At 37.7% G+C, this 22383-nt stretch overlaps 1 protein-coding gene across 6 annotated transcripts in view; it reads left to right on the forward strand.

Annotated features, from left to right (window-relative positions):
- The window catches only part of LOC150086618 (uncharacterized), a 344793-nt gene that overhangs the window by 128451 nt on the left and 193959 nt on the right, over positions 1–22383 (forward strand). For all 6 annotated transcript variants that reach the window (XR_016546895.1, XM_090372632.1, XM_090372628.1 and 3 more), the window contains one exon: positions 11841–11916. The gene's annotated coding sequence lies outside the window, so the exon portion shown is untranslated. The remainder of the gene's footprint in view (positions 1–11840; positions 11917–22383) is intronic.

Consider the following 22383-nt stretch of genomic DNA (forward strand, 5'->3'; position numbering starts at 1 on the left):
AACAAAAGATATTTATTAATAGTTAAGGCAAAGCTAAGTAATATTTGACAGGTGCTCTCAAATTCTTCTGAAATGTTATCAGAAGCCCTCAATTTGCTTCAGTTTATCATTATTTTAAATGGAAAACAAAATGAAAAGTTCGCCAGGTGCAAATTAATATTTAGTTGAACCGCCTCTGGTCCTGATGACAGCAGTACACCGTCGAGGCATTGACAAGATCAATTTCTGACGATAATCAACTGATAGTTCGTGGTTCCAAACACGAATTATTACTTTCTGAAGTTCACGAAGGGTCTTTGGTTTCTTTCTGGCAACTGCAGATTCCACACGATGCCAACAGTTCTTTATAGGATTCTGGTCCGGCCAGCTAACAGTTGTATTGGGCCGTTCTTCCAACCATTTTTTTTCACCTGTAACAAATGTAAACACATTACTGTCGAACCTCTAGTACAGAAATGAAGCTAAAGTAACTACAGAAATGCCTACTTAACGCTTTTCGCCCGATGACAAGGAGCAGAATCGTCCTGAAAGATGCAATTACTTGACAGGTTGAAATGGTCTCTAATGGTTGGCAGCAATTTGCCTTCCAATATAGCCAGATATCCATTGGCATTTACGGAACCTTTTATAAACTGCAGGTGACCTACCCGTGATACGAAATGCACCCCCATCTCATTTGACTAGTAGGGAATTTCACTGTAGACACCATACAGTCTGGATGGTATTCTTCACCACGTCCACGACGAATCGTTTGTCTCCCATCAGAGCCATGCAGGTTGAATTTCTTCTCATCCGAGAAAATAACTGACTTCCACTGCTGGGGGGGTCCATTTGCCATGCTCCTTACACCAAATTAATCGTCCTTTTTCATTTTTTTCTGTGAGGAGGGGTTGCTTCTTAGGACTACGGGCTACAAATCCATTTTTGAAGAGGCGTCTTCTGACTGTTACTTACTGCAATTGCTACCACTCCTGTATGTTCTTCCTTTTACTTTTCAGCTTAGACGAAGAAGCTTTACGGTTTTTAAGGCATAAACGCTACAAAATGCTGTCCTGTTTTGGCGTAGAGACTCGTTTCCATCCATTTTTCCTATCAGCAGAACCAGTATTCTTGAGTTTGGAAAAAAATCTACTCACTGTCGACTGATTACAAGACACTCTATAAGCAATATGACGGGAAGAATATCCTTCCTCACGTAAAGCAACAATAGCACTCTTTCTTCGTGGCGTCAACTGCACGTAACTCGCCATCCTAACACAATCAAGGAATGACTGCAACTCTTGCAGAGCGTGCTTATATAGCTGAAAGTAACAGCTGATGCAATATTACGTCATCCCCTACGCGTGTCAATATTATCTGATGCAGTCTGTAAGAAATATTGCCATAGACTTACGTAATTCGGACGACAATTACAATTTTAAGGGGTAATGCACTTTCTTTGAACACCAGTGTATACCTCTTGCGTTCCTTATAGCGAATAGAGAAAGTCCTTATAGAGTATTGAATACTTCAGTACTGTATAATATGTTTTGGCCTGGAGTAAGCAAAATGGTTCCTTATAGGGAGAGTCGACTGTATAAAATCGATAAAAATTAAATTTTATGTTGAAAAATTCGTAATTAGTGGGAAAGGAACTGTTCTGGCGACCCGCTTTTGGCGAGAACCTGTGCGGCACGCATTCTTAAGCATTTTATTTATTTTGGCCTTTAGCCAAAAAAGGTTGGACGCCCCTGATCTAAATGATCCACAAATGAGTTACAGAATATCCATAATCTCGCCTTGTTTGATAAGGATTTCATATCAAGAGTTTTAAATGTGTTGTTTCCCGTTTATAAGAATTCTAGAACAGAATACTTCGCTACTACAGCCCAACTAATTGATTAACTGAACGCCATTTGTTTTTTTATTTGCGCCCAGTTGCTAATTGTTTTTGTTTGCTTTCCTAACGAAATCTTACTCTTTTTAAACATCAGTAAGAGACGTACTAAAATTACTTTGTTTGAATACACAGATGTAGAAATATTATCCTATATACAGTGGTTATTTAAATAGTAAAATCCATTAGAAGAGCTATTCAGACGTGTAATTTTATATTAGTAGTTTATTCAAAGATCCCATTAAATAGGGTGGATGGGATGGCTTGGGCTTTATGCGTTGTCTTTGCCTTGAGTAAACATTGAAAGTAGCCTGCAGCCCTGTTTATATTCATTCTTATTATCTTCATTATTTTTGGATGAGCCATCTGCCATTTCAGATTATCAACTGATGTGTAGCAAGATTTGCTTGGATTTTCGTATTTAGTATTCTAAAAAAAAGTTGCCAATCTAAACAAGCTTAGCCGATTTGCAATCCCAATAATGAACTGGAATATTATACCGATTTTAAACATTAACCGAAATTCAGAATAAACATAATTCTATTCGGTGCCTATGATATTTCTGATTTCTTTCCATTGCCATACACCGTGGTGCCTTAATGATTAATGCAATTTTATAAAAATCGAACAATCGCATTCGAAGCTGCTCTGTTAAATCATAGCTTTCTAAATGAATGAAGTTCGCATTTGTCGCGCTCTGTTTCGCGTACCATTAAAATCTCGACCATCTACGAAGTAGCATAGATCAAGTGCAGAAAACTATCACTGGAAATTATTCAAGAATAGTACCCACCACTTTTTGTTGGTAATCACTTCTTTTTGCTACTGACAGCCTGAATTTCTAACCTTGTTCAAAGATACAAGACTGTTACCATAGAAATACGCAATTCGGGAATTCTATCAGAACGTTAGCAGTGTATTTCTTGGAATTGATTGCAGTGGGACTGTTTTTCTTTTCATCCTGATTTTTTGTTGGGCCATGTGGGATTTTTCCGTCTTCGATCACTAGTGCTGAGTCATAGCGGGTGGGGATAGTTGAGTACATTGTGAGTGTTAAGTTATAGCTGTTTTCTTTTAGAAACAGCAGCCCGCCCATGAAATAAGAAACGCATGTTCCCAACGGTCGTTTAGCTACAAGAAAGACACCCGGCTGTCATATACATAAAGTTCCTGTTGTCCAGACTGCTTTTCGAACGAAATCTGGAAACTGGTCAATTTGGCTAAAATTGTTATTATTTTTTTCTTTTTTGCTCATTTAACCCGATTCATTCTTTCGAATATTGTTCCAGGTTATTTCTAGAACTGATCGTTCTAGCTACACCTACACTATTGTGACATAGCATTATTCCTTGAATTACACATAAGTGAGGTTCTTTCATTAAATTTGCGTTTACAAGCTCAGTTGGTAGAAAATATTAATTCTGAAGTCATCTGGAAATTAAATATATATTGTTCTGTGGGGTGAAATGCAAAACTTTCTTAGGAGGGACACTTGGCATGCAGATATCATAGGTGAGAACTACAGCCCAGGGGCTGATGCGTTCCTCGAACCGGCCAGAAAAAAATTTGAAAATTATCGCTATTAAAATTAGATATCCTAGAGGCAAAATATGGAACTATAGCTTTTCACATCAGATATAAGTATTCACACCAAAGTTTTGATATACCCATGGAACACAGCTCTAAGTGCTTCGAGATCATTCATAAAACTTTAAATAATAAATGTTCTATTTTTTCCCTTTTATTGATATTCATAATTAAATATAAAAACGACACCATGCATCTTCATTAGCTTTTGCGGAGCAAAGTACAACGTTATTCATTAACCCTTGGAGGACAAATCGGAGCACGTCTTTAAATCAGCCCTTTATGCTGAAAGAATTTGGTAGGACTATAGTCTCAGCCTACATAAAGATTTCACTTAACGAAAAGGTTAGTGCAATTGCATCGTGTTTTTTCGTAAGTGAATTACCAAATTGTTAAAATGGCATCGTTTTTGTCATATCTCATATTGTGAGAGACACCATCTGGCGCGTCTCATATTGTGGAGTTATACTTCATAACTGGGTTGTCACTATTGCAACACCAGGGTACCTACTCACCCACCGATGATAAGCCAAATAGCATCGAAATGGGCGTCTGGGTGGTAGTATCCACCGAGAATAAGTAACAATAGTCTGATCCATTGGTGAAGCGTTACTTATTCGAGGTAGTGCAATACCAGGAAACTCGTTGTGAAGGTATTCACAATATGAGATATGATAAAAATGATGCCATTTTACGAATTTGTTAATTCACTTGGGAAAAAACATGATGCAATTGCACTAACCTTTTTTGCCTTTATGTAACTGGCCCGCGAACTCTCAGAAAATTCCTTTGGTTGGGATTGTTACAGTGGATGCGAAAAACAGATTGCGACTGACCTCTCTCTCTCTCTCTCTCTCTCTCTCTCTCTCTCTCTCTCTCTCTCTCTCTCTCTCTCTACCTACCTACCTACCTACCTACCTACGTACTTTGTCCAGTTAGTCTTCAGAACACGAAGAATATACTAGATATAAATTTATGCATTCTGTTAAAGCAAAGCATGATTTTTTTTTTTTTACTACACAGCACTGTTCATTATAATTCAGCAATCCACCAGTGTTATAATGTGCAAGAGTCATTTGAGATTATAAGCAGGTGCAAGGTTCCCTCCCGGTCATGCCTGAAATCAATAGGTACTCTTTTAGCAAGCGATCATGTCAAAAATTCCCGGGAGAGGTCACCACCACATAATTGAAATTTCGTTCGCTGTGACACGAAGCTGCTATCGATTTAACATCAATTCTTACTTTTCGCACATCAGTAGAAGGCCAACGCAGAATCATAAACAAAATTAGACCGTTAAGTGGAAGCCAAGTGAGGAAACATTTGAGAATTTCAAGTTTAATGATTTGGGAGACAGCATTAAGCAGAGATACACAGTTCATATACTGGGAATGAATGGTCCGTTTATTTAAGAACAGTCACAGTAACTGTGATATTTCTTTAAAGAGTTCTCTTACCTAATTAAGCTTGAATAAAGTTCATTCGACAAGGGTATTAAGAACGCATTTTTACGTTCTGCTCTAGTAGGATAATGCTACCATCAGTTTCTGCCTCTTTCATTTCCCATTGGTGTGTTTATGGATCGTATTTTGCCTTATTCAATGGTGCGTTATCCTTTAAAAATTTTTTTTTCTTTGTTCTGTTTGGTTGTCAATGAGCTGTTGTCCTGTTTCTTAAGAATCTTGAATACTCAGCTTCTTTATTTAATTATTTTAAGAAATGCTCGTAGGAATCCTCAGCCTAAACCAGTGGCATCTCTGTATTGGAAATGTTATTTATTGTTCCAAACATTGGACTCTGTCCTTCCTTTTCGTTGTTTTGACGAAGTTACAGAGGCTTGACAACACGTGTCACTGAGCGGAATGCGATTCCAATTACGTCGTGTCCTGTTTCAAGACGAAATTAATGACCTCCAAAATAGAATCAGACTGCAAATTAGTCTCCCGACCTTAACATTTGTAATTGCTTTTTTATTATATCGATGGCAAAAAATAGAAAAAATGAACTCATCTGAAAAGGAAATATAGACTTTTTTTTTTTTTTATTCAAGCAAGTGACATAATAAAATGTACTCAAGCGTGTATAGAATTTTTATCTTCTCGTGGCGCCATCTGGTTGCGGTGCTCTTTATCAAGAATGGCGTTCGAAAGCTGAGTAATCTCGAAAAATCTCTACACTTCGTAGACTTTCTGAGTTTATATCCTGTTGTATGCACTTAACTTGTTGACACGCTGAGGGATTTATCGTCTGAATAGTTCTGGCATTTATTTGCCATCGCCCCTGCACGAGAGGAAGGGGTGATTTAATTGACGCCCTTGTTGAATGGTGGCGCGGAGTACAATATAACCCCTCTTCAATAGGGCGGCAGTCTTGCGCCGGAGTACAGGGTTCTTGAAAGGACAATTCGCCGACGATCTCTGGGAGAAGATGAATTGAATGATATATTGATTTTAACGACTTTCCCCCTCGAGGGTGATGACGGCAGAGCAAGACACAGATTGCTGAGGCAGCCTGGTGCCAACTGTGCTATCGGAGAGAAATGAAGAGGACCGCATATTGTAGTGTTGCCGTGCGAGCAATGAAACATGCAGTTCTTTTGACAAGCGTGGTGGCGTTTTGTAATAAAGGTCATGTGATAGGTTGGAGTCGATGTTCTGCGCATTAACGCCATTTTTCACACACCTTTTCCGGACGTCATGTTGATCAATGTGTCAATTTTGAAGTATAGTCGTCGGATTGTCTGGGAAGAAGAAAAAGAGAAACCATCTTTATCTCTTCATCCATCTACCTTGTGCAATTCTAGTGTGACTCAATATACACGCCCCATTTCTGACTTATATGAAGTCTTTGCTTTCGTTTTTCCTTTGTTACCTTGAAATTGTGCGAAAACGTAATCTCCACAACGAAATTGAGTTCTGCTTAGTAACATTCCACCAACGAGAATTTGTTTCGCCTCAGTGGAAAACATTGCTGATTCATTTCCCTTTATGTACATTTGTTTTTGCGCTTGTTTCACTGGAAATTTCCTTTTAAGGGAGTGTATTAAGGATAACTCGTAGTGAACCGATTTTTACCTTTTAAAACAAACAAGACTTGGGACGAGTCTTATTTAGTGAGTAGCAGTGTGAATACAAGTAAATTGCTTTTCTGTGTGTTTCCTGGTTCTGGCCTGTTTTTGCGGTCTGATGAAAAGGCCGTATTTAAGAACGAATTTTCTAAGTTTATCCTGTTTGTTAACTTATATAACTCTTCTTCTTCTTTTGTGTTAAATATTTTTCGGAAATTATTTTAATCGTTGAACAGCAGCCGTTTATTGGATTGACGTCATTCATTTCTATATAGGTCCTGAATTAACGTGAGGTGCAGGTAAGATCCAAACTATGGTTTTTATGTATACACCTGTTTAGAATCTTGGTGGCCCCAAGCTTACTTTTATTATTGGATCTCTTCCCTTCTTAGGTAAATTATGCCACAAAAATTGCATGGCTCATTGTTAACAGAGCGCTGTTCAATTAGATGCCCTCACAGTGAAGTTCTAGGAACTTATCTTTCCCGACGGCTGTTCCAGGATATAAAAAGAAACCTCAAAACTTTTGAATTCGTTTCCTTACCAATATCCAGTCTTTTTTAAAAAATATTCGTAAAAGTGTATTTTGATTTTTCTTTTTAATATTATTTGGAACCTTGTGAGAGACCCACGTTTTTAACTCATATTTTAATCCGTATTGCATCTTGCATATTTTTACGGGATAAACTTTTATCTTTGATGATAACGTACCATTCATCTTTACTAAATCAGTACTTTATATAGTGCTTCGACCCGTTTTTTTTTTTTTCCCACCTGAATGAGTTTGTGCTTTTTTAAACTTTTGTACTCATCACTTGAATCTCTTTTCAGACATCAACAGTAGTCTTCCAACATTGCCTCATTCCATTTATTCTGCTATCATGTTTTTTTTTTTTTTTTCCCCATTTCATATTCTTGGTATATTGGGAAAATTTTCCACCCTGCTCTTCACTCACTACGCCAAGGTTCTGTGGAAAGTATTCAAGGTGGCGGCTGTACAGAAAATGAACTTTTCACATGTTGCGAGGTAGATCTTTGAAAGTAGTTGTTTTTTGGCAATCTTCTCTTAGTCCTTTGATTTATAAATGCCTGAAGTTTTTCTCAACATTCTTGATTGTCAACCAAGCCTCCGCTTCTTTCTGAGATTTAGAAATTATGAAATTTTCACCTTGCAGCAGTCTTGGTCATTTGTGGTCCGTCGAAAACACCAGCATGGAGTTTAGTATCAGTTATGAGGGGGCGTTCAATAAGTTATCTACCTTGACCTGTAAATATGCTTGATATATAAAAAAATTGTGGTTTTAATCATACTGTCATAAATGGCTATCTTATTTGCAAGGTTCAGCTCAATTCAGTAAAGTACAGTAAACGAGAATTAAAGTAGCTACCCCAAAGGAAAACATAGATGTCCGAAATTGGAGTATCAGGCCATCATCATAATGTCATAAGAAAAGAATCGCTGGAGATGCCTATGCTGCTGTTCTCAAAAGTTAAGGGACCATAAAGGAACAGAAAATAAGGAAATTGACACAAGCTGTCTTGCTTCGTTATGACAAATGATCCTGTATATAAATCCCGCAAAGCAATTGCTGCTCTGAGAGATGGTTTTCCATGATTTATTTGCTCTTATTAAATGTGAAGAAACACCCGCGTGGGCATCGATTTTCATTGATGAACATCTTAAGGAAGCTGTAGATGGCTTTTTCAGAGACCAGAACAAAGATTTTTTCCCTCCAGGTATTTCCTCTTTGTCCTCAAGATGAAGGACATGTATTGAACTCAATATACATACTGTATAGGGAAAAAAAATGTATAGGTTATGTTTTTTTTATTACCGAGATAGATAAATAACAACCTTCTACCTTTCTTCAGAGAAAGAGGCTCATCGATGACATTTATGTATGGACTAATCTCATACATAAATGGCCACGTCTTTCAAATGAAATGATTTAGAAAATGTTAGAATGATAATATGCTAATATTTTACAAGTTGGGCTTAGCCTCAATTAAAATATTACTACTACTACCACATTAATGGCAAATTAACAATTAAACCACTTTCAACACTTTTATTATTATTAGAAAATACAGTTCCTGGTATGGTCTATATCTCAGTTTTTTGTTTTGTTTTGTTTTTTTTTTCATGAAAACTCCAAACACGAAAGGTATTAGAACCTGTAGTACAGTACTTAGTACCGTGCGTGGGCTGAGGGTTGAGAAGATGAAAGAAGATACTTATGGACATTGGACTTGAATTTCTATAGATTTACTTTTCAAGAAATGTGTATGAAGGCAGGTCATTCCAGAAAACAGAAGTTGAAGGAATAAATGAGGAATTGGGTTGCCTACCTTAAGGAACGTGCGAAATGTATTTTTCTTTATAAAGAGAGAAGAAAATGTCCAGTTTTCCAATTTATTCATACGCTGCTTTAGCTCTGATCCCTTAAGGGTTTCCTGTCTACACGCAAAGAAGTTTTAACTTTTTATGCCCATGGGGTGTTCACTTGATAAATTACTCGGGTCTGAAATCACCCACCGTGATTGGAAACTATTCGCGCATTCCCAGCCTCACTGGTGTATCGGTAATTAGAATCTTTTCTATAATCGGAGCAGTGTCCTGTCACATCGGTGTTGAAGATTAGTGTGGGGTTACCGAGGAAGCAAATGTATCTCTTCATCGATTGCCACTGTCAGTTTTAATGATTCCACGCCGGGGATAGCGATTCGTCTGGCTCATTGTCCGTCTAGAATAATGACTCGAACTAGCATTTTCATGTGACCAGTCTGAGTGATGATAATTGAGCAGAACTCTTTGTTGACGAAATTTGTTCAGGTAATAGGGATCTTCTGAAAGGAAAACCATTTAAAAAAAGAAAAAAAAAATTCAGAAATGTAAACTAAAACAAGATCTGACAACTTCACTTAATTCCCTTCTGACATTACTTCAACAGTTTTTCTCCCTGAAAAAATAGAAATTTTCAGCAATAAAGGCAGAATGTTTTTTTTTTTTTTTTTTTTCTGCAGCAAAACAAATATGCCAATTGTGCATTCTGTGGTTGTTTCATTTTTTGTTGGATGAAAAATCTGAATTTTTTGGAGGGGCAGTCCTCTCAGTTATAAAGAGCTGTTTGTTATTTTTTAGTTTGTCTTTGTTCTGTTTTGTTTCTTTGCATAAAATAAATTTTAAAATGAATTTTTAAAATGTTTTTGACCTTTGATTATGTGCTTTTAAGTAGATCTCAGCATTCTTTGGGGAAGTTGATTATTAGACTGCAACCGATAATATAACGTTTAGTTGACGCCGTACTTGATGGTAGGCTTTCTCATTTATATGACTTACTTCTGTTTTTTTGTCGAAAGAATAAAAAAATAAAGGGTATAATTAATTTAAAATTAATTAATTAATTACAATTAGTTCACAGCTTAGATTTGATTATCTGCATAAAGAAATTGCCTAATGATGGAAGAAGCAAAGAGCAGCGGAGAGAAATAAGAACAGGAATAGCAGTGGATAAAAAAGCTTTTGAGAAGCGAAGAAGAATATCATATGGGAGATTAGGAATTGGTTTAAGGAGAAAATTGGTACGATGTCTGGCATGCAGTGTGGTACTTTATGGAGCAGAGACAAGGACACTGGGATTGGAAGAAATTAGAAGATTGTTAAGTTTTGAGATGTGCGTATAGAGAACGATGGAAAAGATAAGATGGATTAATAAAGTGAGAAATAAGAAGGTTTAGAAAAAGGGTGGGTGAGAAAAGATGTGTGATTGAAATAACCAGAATGCGGAAAGAAATTTAATAGGACATGCGTCAAGGTGGTGGATTCATGAAGAATTTGATGGATGGCAAAGTTAAGAGGACGAGACCTAGGGAGAAATTCAGAAAAACTTTGATATTTGATAGAGGAATTGAGAAGGATTGGTAGATATGGAGAGATGGGCTCAGAATAGGGAGATATAGAGAAATAGTTGAGACCCGTGGACCTGCCCTTGCCGGAACACCAATAATAATAATATTATTTTTATATTAAAAAAATAATAATCAAGAAACTACGATGACGAATGAAATTCGTCTATCCACCACTTCGTGCTTCCCTACTGGTTGTTAAACTGATAACAATAAGCTTATTGAGATATATAGGTTGTCCCAAAAGTCACTGCGTATTTTAGTGAAACAGTGTGATTTTCAAATAAATTTCATTACGACAGGTATATTTATTCTTTTTTTACATAAAACATAAGTACTGTATTTGTAATGTGTTAGAGATGTTATACTTTTTATTAATTTTTTAATGTTTTCTTTTCAGACCCATAATTCATTATGAATGTTCAAGAGCGAATTTTTGTTGTAACATCCCACATCAAAGGAATAAATCCCGGTCCTACAGACAATGCGATTTATGCACTGGTGAATAAGTTTAAAAGAACTGGGTCTGTGCGTGGCGAGGAGAGATGTGGATGCTCGAGGACAGCGCGTGAAAGCATTGAATCAATTCGAGAAATGTTCGCAGAGGACCCAAAATTATCAGTTGGAGAGGGATCTCGAAAACTGACCATACCCAAGACAGTTGTTCACAGAATTTTGCGTTCTACATTGATGAAAAAGCCCTACCACATCCAACTGTTTCATGACCTGCATGAAGAAGATTTTCCACGTCGAGCAGCAATGTGTGCAGAACTTGTCGATCAAATCCAAAATAACAGCTTAATGGACCACACTATGAAATTTCCTTGAAAATCTTTCCCTAATTTCACAAAACTTAATTCCTTTGAGGCGGGATGTTACAACAAAAATTCGCTCTTGAACGTTCATCATGAATTACGGATCCGAAAATAAAACATTAAAAAATTAATAAAAATTATATCATCTCTAACACGTTGCAAATATTTGTTTTATGTTAAAAAAGAATAAATATACTTGTTGTAATGAAATTTATTTGAAAATCACGGTTTTACCAAAATACGGAGTGACTTTTGGGACACCCTGTATTGACGCTAGTAAAATAAAAAAATAAAGAAAAAGAAATTCGCAATTTGGCTACAGAAACTATTGTTCATTTACTAGTAATATCGTAATTAAAATTATTTTAATTGTGGCTAATACCATAAACTTGGATCTTTGCCAAGGCTTTCGAATAATATTTGATATGTCTTTGCAGATGGAAAACTCGAGAGTAAGATAGAAGAAAAATATTCAGGAATGGACTTTAATAACATATAGTGTATGTAAAATGTATAAATTATGTAGAATCGATTTTACCTGATTTCCAATTTAAAAATATCTTTTCTGCTTCTTTTTTTCCCCCCCTAGATCTTTCTTGATTTGCAGCTCCAGTACCGAGATTTAGAGCCAAAATATTTTCCTTCGACGTCACAGTGCCATTTCAGTAAGTTGTTTATTTATTTTATCTTTAAGTGTTTACTGGCAACAGTGAGATTGGGGCAGGTATTATTTTGATCTGTTTAAGTAAGGGTCAGATTTATTGTGGGTACAAAAAGGATGGCAGCATCCCAGAAATGCGCAGTTGATGAATGTCTCTCTGCCCGTTTCATCTGTCAGCTAGCGGGTCTGCTCTTCCAAACTCTTGGTCACCCGTCTAGTTTCCTCCTCCCCTCCCCTCCTTTTTCGTTGCGTGCGATGGTATTGATTTTTGAAATACATTGTAAGATAGAAATTCGATTAGCTTGACCCAACGAATGGCCTGGTTCATTTATTTGTCGTGATATTGAAATGACTGCACTGTCTAGACAGGTGATTTATTAATATTTCTTACTTATCGACTACCACAGTTTATCTTTTAAATGCACAGCATTTTGATCATTAGCTACTGTGATGACACATTTGTTTTCACCTTTTTGGTTTTATGAATGTTGTATGCTAATTTTGGCTTTAGACTTGCACACTAATGATACTTTGTGTGCATAGTTTGCTGTGAAAAACACATTTTTATGAACTAAAAATTTTGAGCTGTTGTAATTATCTTCGGATATAACATGGATGAAATGTGTCCTTCTTATCCAGATAGAAGTAATCCCATGAAAATGGCTGACTTTTCTTATGCTCGTTTTGTTACAACGAGATTAATTATTTCGTTATATAAGTTACACGTCGACATTGTTATCCGAATACTAAATAATAAAGGAATTGCTTTTGGAAACGATTTTAAATACAGGGTAGTTCAAAATCGTGCAACCCAGAATGAAAGAGCTAATTTCTCTCATTTAGGTAACCATGCGCAATTCTTACAAAACCAGGCAACACTGTATACCGCCGCAGGAAGTATGGTTGTGAAGTAACACTTACACGAATACCGGCTTGTTCTTGATAAAGACCTTATGCCATATTATCTGAACAGTGCTATAACGTACTTTCACCCAAAAAATCACTAGAATACTTTCATCTTAAATGGGGATATCTTATTTAAGCGCATAAAGGGCTGTGAAAATGTCAACCCCCGCATCTCCATCACGTTCACATAATGCATGAACTTAAACAACTTGACTAAGAACTTAGACTTGACTTCAGCAAAGCTTTTTATACGGTTTCCTATGAAAGGCTGTTATATAAAATGGAGTAAATTGGGATTACAGGTTGTTGGATCAAGGGCTGCCTAAAAGAGAGGGTTCAGTAGTGGGACTGCTTGTTTTTCCCATCTTCGTTAACAGGCACTATAGCCAATTGACCAGGCGCATTGTGCTGACACGTTTGTGGGGAGTGTAGATCAAGCTCTCGTGACTGATAAATACGGTTAACGATTATATTCACTGTTGAAATGGCTAACTCTAAACTCCTCTGATCTAGTAGTCGTGCCAGAGTATAACCAGAATATTTTTAATGACATTGGTGAGGGAGTGCATGGAAAGTTTGCTGATAATTTAAAAGTAGAAAGGATGTTTAACGACCAGAAGTAGGCTATTTTTCTTGAGAATGACTTAGATCGATGCACAAATGGTCTGAAGAATTGCGACCGCAGTTGAATGCTTTTAAATGTAAGGATTTGTTTTGATTGCTGAACAGAAATCCAGGAATTACTTATAAATTAGGGGGGGGGGAGTATAGTTAAAAGTGGTCCAGGACGAAAAGGACAGGATTACGATTTAGTCAGACGTGAAATTTTCAATTCAGTGTAAATAAGTGGCTAGGAAGGCACACGGTGTCCTGGCTATGATATAGGAGTTCCCAAGAGAAAAGGATGCCATTGTTCCTCTATACAAGATGGTGGTGAGACGACATTTAGAATATCATCTGAAGGTTTGGAAGCCACACTTGGGGGAAGACAAGAGTTTTTAGAAAGGTTTCGAAGAAGCAGCCAGATTGGTGAGTCGCGTTGATCGATACCTTTATGAAGAACGGCTGAAGGGAGGAACAGAAGACTTGATCTGATGAAGTTTACTTTCTGGTAGCATGTTGTAGATCAGTGGAATAAATTTCCTGCACAGTAGTCGAGGCAGAGAGTTTGGTAACATTCAAAGCGGAATTGGATAGCCAGTTTTTGGTGACAGGGAAGGTATGAGTGATAGAGAATTTTTTTTTTTTTCCAAACGCAGCAGAAGTCAGCTTCCTTGCATCATTTAGCCATTATAATACTAATAATAATATGCAACATTAGATGGAATATGGTGTGGAAGGGAAGTGGTTTTCGTAAATTTAAAGAAGGGTTAGACAGACTGTTAGAGAGGAATGGATACATGAGGTGTCGAATAGAACTGGCATTTTGGCTAGTTCTATAATAGCCATAAAATATTATGGCCTCCGAAATCACCGGATTATTATTAGTGAGACTTGTTGAAAGGCAGAGTGTATAAAAATAATCCTCACACACTGCGGGAACTGAATGCCAACATGCAGAACGAAAATGCGAACATAAACCAAACTTTACGAAACGTGTAATCGAATATGACGAATGTGACATTTTAAACTTTTTTTTATATTTTTGATAATTATTATTGTAAAGTCATTAAAGTTATTATATTACTTGATTGCATAATGTTGGTGGTAAAAGAATTAGTAAATGAATCACTGCGTACTATTGCACACTTGAGAAAGAAAAGAAAAGAAAAATAATAAATCGTACTTTAAACACGGTCGAGATGAGATTGGCCTACTCTTTACGAGAGAGAAGAGTACTTTTGTTTATTATATGAACTCTTGAGAGATTTTTATAAATGAAAGTGATTCTCTCTCTCATTTTTCTCCTCAGTTCGATTTGCTATGTCGTTCCTGGTTGTTTTTCTGAAGAGTTGCATGTGACTTCGCTTTTGCAGATATGAAACGTTATTATAACGAGTATTGGACAAGTTCTTGATCTGCTGAAAGAGGCGTGTGACTGTCTCCAGAAGCACTTTCATGTAATTGTTGAACCGATTGATTGGGAAGAGGGGGAGGAGGTTCCCCATTTTCCAGTTCTTTATGGGTGCTTTTCCTCAATTGTAACATTCTCCCAGGGTTGCTCACACGGATGTGATGGGGAGATACTAATTGGATTTCCTGCTCTTCTTTTCCGTTTCTTTCAGTCTCTCTCTCTCTCTCTGTATTGATTTGTGTAACTACACAGTGAACCAGTGGTGCCTGATTCGTCAGAATGTGGCATCCTTGTTTTTATGATCAATTTCTTTCTCTTTTTGTTTTTCAGCATCTCTTTTCCTGCTTCAAAATGTGAGCCAGCCTTTTTATGAGACTTGAAAAGCATATAAAATCAGAATATTAGAATCTAATATTGGATGATTTTATTTCCAAACACTTGGGTCCATCAGTTAGACTTTACGAGAAAACTAACTAAAGTGAAGTAGGATGTGGAGATTTTGAAATCTTGCTAGTGACAATTGTTTGCATTTCTGCAGATCGGAAAGGTGTATTTTGCGCGATTTGTTGATGAATATGAAGTGTGTTTTATATACATGTATATCCCAGGTCATTTAGGAATTCACAGGATAAAGATCAGAAGAATATTGCATTTCTCTTCGCATCACGTGGTTTCCAAACGCGGCGTTTGTACTTGGACTTGATTGCGGTTGTGCCATTAGAATGAATTTTTACTTGTGTTCACTTATTCTTTGACTGTAGAGGAAATTTTGTCACTAGGGCTCCGCAGACCATATTTTGGGTGGAGATTGTCATATTTAAGAACCTATGCTTTAAAACAAACAGCATTTTTTAGTTTACTATTTCTTGAATCACTTGAATGGTGCAAACAAAGTAATCGCTGTCAAATTAGAGTGCCCCTGTAAATGTCGCACTCTGGTCTTTCACTGCTACAAGCCACGTTCTCTCAAAAACAGCTTTGATATCATATTTAGCAGTAAAATAAACTCGACCTTGTAACTAGATTTAAAAACAGAATCATGGTAGGATCCGGATACGCCCATCTTGTCTGGATATAAACAGTTGTTTCGCAGTCGCACTTAAAAATAGTTCTTAAGGGTCCTTTATGGAAGCGGCCGTGCGTGACATTGTGATATTTTTGTGCTGCCATCTGGGGAAGGGCGAGGAACTGAGCGATAGCATGATGGCTTAATTTATTTTTTCTTCTTCTATTCTTCCTATTTTCTTCCTCCGAAGATCTATTAATACAACTTAGTTGTGACAGGTAGGAGGCATTTATTTACAATTGTTATGCTGGCGTGTTTATAGCTAAAGAAAGACGTGTTTTAATTGCAGGCGTTGAACGTGAACTCTCATGCGATGTATGGGCTTTGTGATGGGTCACTTCCGCCTTCTTTATTTTTACTCGGCTCTTCGTGCGGTTTACTCAGCGGTTCAAGTTGTCGATATCTCTTCGGCGCCATCATCTGGGGTTATTGACATCAGCGTTCCCGCTCTTGAATTCAATACTGCTGATTGCGAACCGGTTGATTCCTGCTGTGGGGATATTTTGGTTTGAATTATGGTCAACAGTTTGATCATTAAACCTGAAATGACGAATCTCCCCGCAGATACTTGGGACAGGGGAAGGTTCGCATATTTTACCTGACAGTTGCACACCTGCAAGTTCTCTCGTCTCAAGTTGTTGATAGCATGGGAAGGAAGCGGGTCACACCGATAGCATCTAAAGTGGAAACTACATAATTGAATTATGCGATTTCATTTTTATGGAAACGTTAATTTAATTATTGGTACTACGATGTACCAGTCATGAAATTTGGCGTTCTTTGCATATCAAACGCAATAGGGGCCCACCTCTTATCACGTCCTTCGTTGCTATAGCAGTTTTTGAGTAGTCAGTGTCACAGTAATTGGTTGTCATAGTAACTAGTTTCATCTAAGTGTTCAGTAGTCACTTTCATAGTAATTGGTTGTCATACTAACCAGTGTCATCTTTCACCATTTCCATTGGAAGTCAATAAAAAAAAAAAAAAAAAATGTCCTGTTTATACTCTGTCACTTGCTAGAATATAAGCAGAACAATAAATTTGAGGAAGGAAACATGAAAAATATAACAGCGTCGTTCGAATGTATTTTGCTGGAATTTGGTATTTCAGTCAAACTGATTTTTCCATACCAGCTTCTTTGTATTTTACTGGAGAATATATCAGTAAGATTCTTTTTGTTCACATTCCATTTTACTCTTAACAGCTCTTGGTTTAAGAAATTTCGTTATTTAGATGCTTTTTTTAGTTTTATGTTTCCGTCATGCTTCTGAAGAGTCTGTGGGTGTAGAGTGTGTTTAGTGTCAAACGGCAACAGGGGTTCCCCCATCCCCGCATAGTATACACTGGTGTTCAAAGAAAGTGCATCGCCCTTTAAAATTGTAATTGTCGTCCGAATAACGTAAGTATATGGCAGTATTTCTTACAAATTGCATCAGATAAGATTGACACGCGTGGGTGATGACGTAATATTGCATCAGCTGTTACTTTCAGCTGTATAAGAACGCTCTGCAAGAGTAGCACTCATTCGTTGCTTGTGTCAGGATGGCGAGTTACGTGCAGTTGACCCCACGAAGAAAGAGTGCTATTGTTGTTTTACGTGAGGAAGGATGTTCTTCCCGTCATATTGCTTATAGAGTGTGTCTTGTAATCAGTCGACAGTGAGTAGATTTCTTTCCAAACTCAAGAATACTGGTTCTGCTGATAGGAAAAAAGGAAATGGATGCAAACGATCTCTACGCCAAAACAGGACAGCATTTTGAAGCGTTTATGCCTTAAAAACCGTAAAGCTTTTTCGTCTGAGCTGAAAAGTAAAAGGAAGAACATACAGGAGTGGTAGCAATTGCAGTAACAGTCAGAAGACGCCTCTTCAAAAATGGACTCGTAGCCCGTCGTCTTAAGAAGAAGAAGAATCTTTATTGCAACGCTTAGAATGATAATTTACATATTAGTTGCAACAGCCCGTCACGGGACAGTGGCCAGGGGTTAACATTGTAGTACAGAGACATTATTTCCTCAGGAACCAAAATACATAAATAAATAATAGAAATGATAAATAAGTGCAAAAAAGTACAGGAAATTGGATTAATAACTTTAGTATACTACATATATAAAAGCTCCTCCTCACACAAAAAATGAAAAAGGCCCAATTAATTTGGTGTTAGGAGCATGTGAAATGTACCCCCGAGCAGTGGAAGTCAGTTATTTTCTCGGATGAGAAATTCAACCTGCATGGCTCTGATGGGAGACAAACGATTCGCCGTAGACGTGGTGAAGAATACCATCCAGACTGTATGGTGTCTCCAGTGAAATTCCCACCAGCCAAATGATATGGCGGTGCATTTCGTATCACCTGCAGTTTATAAAAGGTTCCGTAAATGCCAATGGATCCTTGACTATCCATTAGAGACCATTGCTACCAACATTAGAGACCATTTCAACCTGCCAAGTAACTTCATCTTTCAGGACGACTCTGCTCTTTGTCATCGGGCGAAAAGCGTAAGTAGGCACTTCTGTAGTTACTTTTGTTTCATTTCTGTATTAGAGGTTCTACAGTAATTTGTTTACATTTGTTACGGGTGGAAGATCGGTCCATTACAACTGTTAGCTGGCCAGGAAACAGCCCTGACCTGAATCCTATAGAGAACTGTTGGCATCGTGTGGAATCTGCAGTGCCAGAAAGAAACCAAAGACGCTTCGTGAACTTGAGGAAGCCATAATTCGTGTTTGGAACCACGAACTATCAGTTGATTATCTTCAGAAATTGATCTTGGTAATGCTTCGGCGGTGTGCTGCTGTCATCAGGCCAGAGGCGGTTCAAATAAATATTAGTTTGCACCTGGTAAACTTTCATTTTGTTTTCCATTTAAAATGATAAACTGAAGCAAATAGAAGGCTTCTGATAACATTTCAGCCATTATTGTCGTGTTTACCAAAACTGTTGTATAAAGGTTGCAAATGCTCATTTTGGAATATTTTGAGAGCACCTGTCAAATATTACTTAGCTTTGCCTTAATACACCGCGGTAGCCAAATCGTGTAGTTTACTTGTAAGGGGGAAAAATAATAATAATAAAAAAGAGAGAGGAGAGGAGGGACCCGAGTTCACTTTAATTCCTTCTGCTCATACCTCCGTTGTTCCGTAATTGCATCTGCGTTCCTTAATTACAAACCTCTTGACACTGTTGTATGAGTTTTAACCCTTTGCAATGAGTGGAATAAAGCTCCCTTGTGAAAATAGTTTGTCAACATACTAAATCTTTCTCTATTGCATTCTGACTCAGCTATCAGTCAGCCAGACTGGCGACACCGATGCACTTGTGATATGAGCAAGTTTGGGATTTAAGGAATTTTGTTTCCTGTTAGCTCTCTCTCTCTCTCTCTCTCTCTCTCTCTCTGTCTCTGCTCCCAAGGACACTGTCAAGGATTGCATTGATCTTCTGCGTCCTTGTCCCTAACTGTCTTAATGCTGTGTGTAATTGCCGTCAGTTTAACGCCTACGATAGCGAACCTGCGCTGGATTTGACGCCTTAAGTGTTGGAAGTAAGCGCCCTTCACGTACTGGCCGTTTGATGTTTTCGGAAGTTGGTTTTCCTAATCCCGCTAATGGCGTTTTTCCCAAGAGTTTGGCTTCAAATGATGTTTAAATACACGACAGATCCAGTTGAGCACTGAAAATTTGTCTTGTACTTGGAAACAATTTTATGTCGGGTTTGTTGCTCCCTTTTCTACCAACGAACTCATCTCGCGTGATCTCTCAAGGATTTTTGTTACTTGACGTTGTGCGCCTCTTGTGGAAAATGTGTGAAACGGCGGGGAAAAATAAACACTCAGTTGAAAGTAACGAACATCAGTAGTGCCACAGCTAGAATTTGATGCTTGGAGATGACTTGGATTCCCCTTCGTGCAGATTCCTTTCGTATTCCCGTTGTTTAATGCCTGTCGCATTCCTGTTTATTTTTACCCTTCATGCAGACTACTGTATTTAGCAGTCAGTCCATCATACTGATTTTGTTTGATTGCTTTAGTATTATTAGATATACCAGGTTGCTACATACGTTATGAGAGTGGTGCGATAATAGTACGAATTTTACCATCTAGGTGGTATTGAGTATACGTTGGTGTTAGTCGTTATCGTTGTACTTGTGTACGCCAACCTGGTATATTGAAATTGTATACATACGTTTTGCGATTTTTTTTTTAATGAATTGTTTTTTAAGTTGATAAAAACAGCTTCAAAAAGCTGGTTTGTTGAAAGCACAAACGTTCAAGTTGTTTTCTTGCGAAGAAATAAATGACTGTGGTGCTCGATCCCCTTACTTTCCAATTCTTACACCCTTAGATTTGTTTTTGTTTCCAAGGATGAATTTGAAGTTCAAAGGGAAGAGATTTAACGATGTCTTGGAGGTTGAACAAACGTCGCAGGAGGATACTTGACAGGATTTTTTCTGTCAAGTTTAGAAGGGTGGCAGAATCGCCTAGCATGGTGCATTAATATCTGGTGAGTACTTTGAAGAGTACAGGTTGCAAAATTAGGTAAGATAAAGAATTCTTAACCTTAAATACATTCTCATAACTTTTGGGTACGTATGTATGTATATATGTAATTAACTTTGGCCTCTGAGGTGTCTAAGGTTGCCGTCAGTACCGCATTTTTAATTGTGTGCAGGAGCAAAACTGCCGAGGCTAATCTTGCGAATGGTATGGATCTTGAGTGAGCAGTGTTTGGTTTTGTTGTTTGTTGGAGACTGGCCACTTTGCTGCCAGCGATCACCTTAAGGATGCTTCCTAGTATTCATCCCTGCTGCGACCTGGCGGGCCATTATATACTACTCTGATAGGGCGGCACCTCCTCTGGTCGGAGCGAACACGGGAAAGGGGGGGGAAGGTTTATAAATGCACAAGAAGAACAGAGGAAAAGTGGGAAGGTTGGAAGGAGCATCCTCCAAAAATGGAACTTTGATAACTTTTAGTAGCGCCTCGTTTGTTATCATGCCTCTACGCCTCAGTATTAGGGTCTGCATGTTAGGATTAATCGTTATCCCTTGCGATTAGCGTAGTGCTTACGATATCGTTGTTTATTGATACCGTCTGGAAAAGGCCTGGGTTTGAGTTCCATCTGGACTGGAACTTTTTTTTTTTTGGACGTTTTCACCAAGTTGGTTAGTCTCGCATGAGGGTTGCAAAGTTTGCTGTCCGAAATTCGGGTTTTTTTATCCCTCAAAACAACCAGAGAATAGACACAGTATAATGGCAACTCATGTCCTCAGTTGTATCGGCGCAAAATCAGTAACAGCGACTGTTGACGTGGCTGTCTGTTTCTGTCATTACTTCAGACCCTTTTTGTATATTCTAATGGGGAGAAGGGGCTACCCAAATTGGACCAACGCCAAATTTCTTGTTTGGACCACCAAGAAATTCCAGATATATTTAAAATTTCAGTAGCCACTTGGTAACGAGAGTGCATTGCTTTTTGACCATCAGAGTTGTCCTTATTAGTTTAGTTTCTTGAAAGAAAAAAAAAAAAAATGTATAGCATCGTCAGAATGAGTGAATCTACTATGCATTTAAAAATATGAGACACCATCAGGTCAGCTGTTTCAAATCCTACTGGCTTCTCATCGTAGTAATGTTTTCGAATAGAAGATTTACTTCTGTACACCACTGGATGTTCACTTAGACACAATACATTATTCACAGTTAAGCTTACATTCACTAATAGAGATTACCCTCCCTCTAGCAGATGAGAAGCCAGTAAGCTTCGAACTGTGTCTCAGATATTTAAATACAGTATATAGCGGATTCATCCATTCTGGTGAAGCTATACAATTTAAAGAGATAATAGCATCTTACACAGAACCGTGGATAACGTTCATTATCTCTAAGTTGAACATAAGCTTAGGCCTTAGCGAATACGCATTCCAACCTGTTATTTTACTCAGTCCCCTCTTGAAGTTTGGCAGGAGAATTGGAAATCAATTGCATTTATCCGACTGTAATTATGTTAAATGTGGCAAACTGGCATGTTCGATTACTTATAAACTAAAGCAATTGTAATTGTTTAACTTAGTTTATGAATGAAGCCATTTATTGTGTTTATCCTGTATAAAAATCGTGTATTAAAGGCAGCATTCCCCCCTTTTGGGCCATTCATTTAATAAGACCATTGATAGTTTATCTTACAATGTCTGTTCTTGTACAGTAAATGGCACATCAGTTTAGACGTATCTGCTCATAATTTTTGTACCTTACGAATTGCTGCTGGGAGCTAAAAGATGCTGCGTTGCTATTTTTGAGTTAGATTGCGGGGAGGGAAAAATCCATTACGCAAATATAAGATTCAAAAAATCTCGCTCGGCGAAAAGGGCACCATTCTTCCGCAGTCTGGCAGACTCCTTCGGTTACGCTTCCGATTTACTCAAGGGCTTGTTTTTACTGTAATTTTAGAGAAGCAGGGTCGTCGGTAGTTTCATGCCCGTGACGTAAGTC

Source organism: Mastigoproctus giganteus, chromosome 4 (genome assembly GCF_048544385.1).
Source record: "Mastigoproctus giganteus isolate SK-2022 chromosome 4, ASM4854438v1, whole genome shotgun sequence".
Taxonomy (NCBI): domain Eukaryota; kingdom Metazoa; phylum Arthropoda; class Arachnida; order Uropygi; family Thelyphonidae; genus Mastigoproctus; species Mastigoproctus giganteus.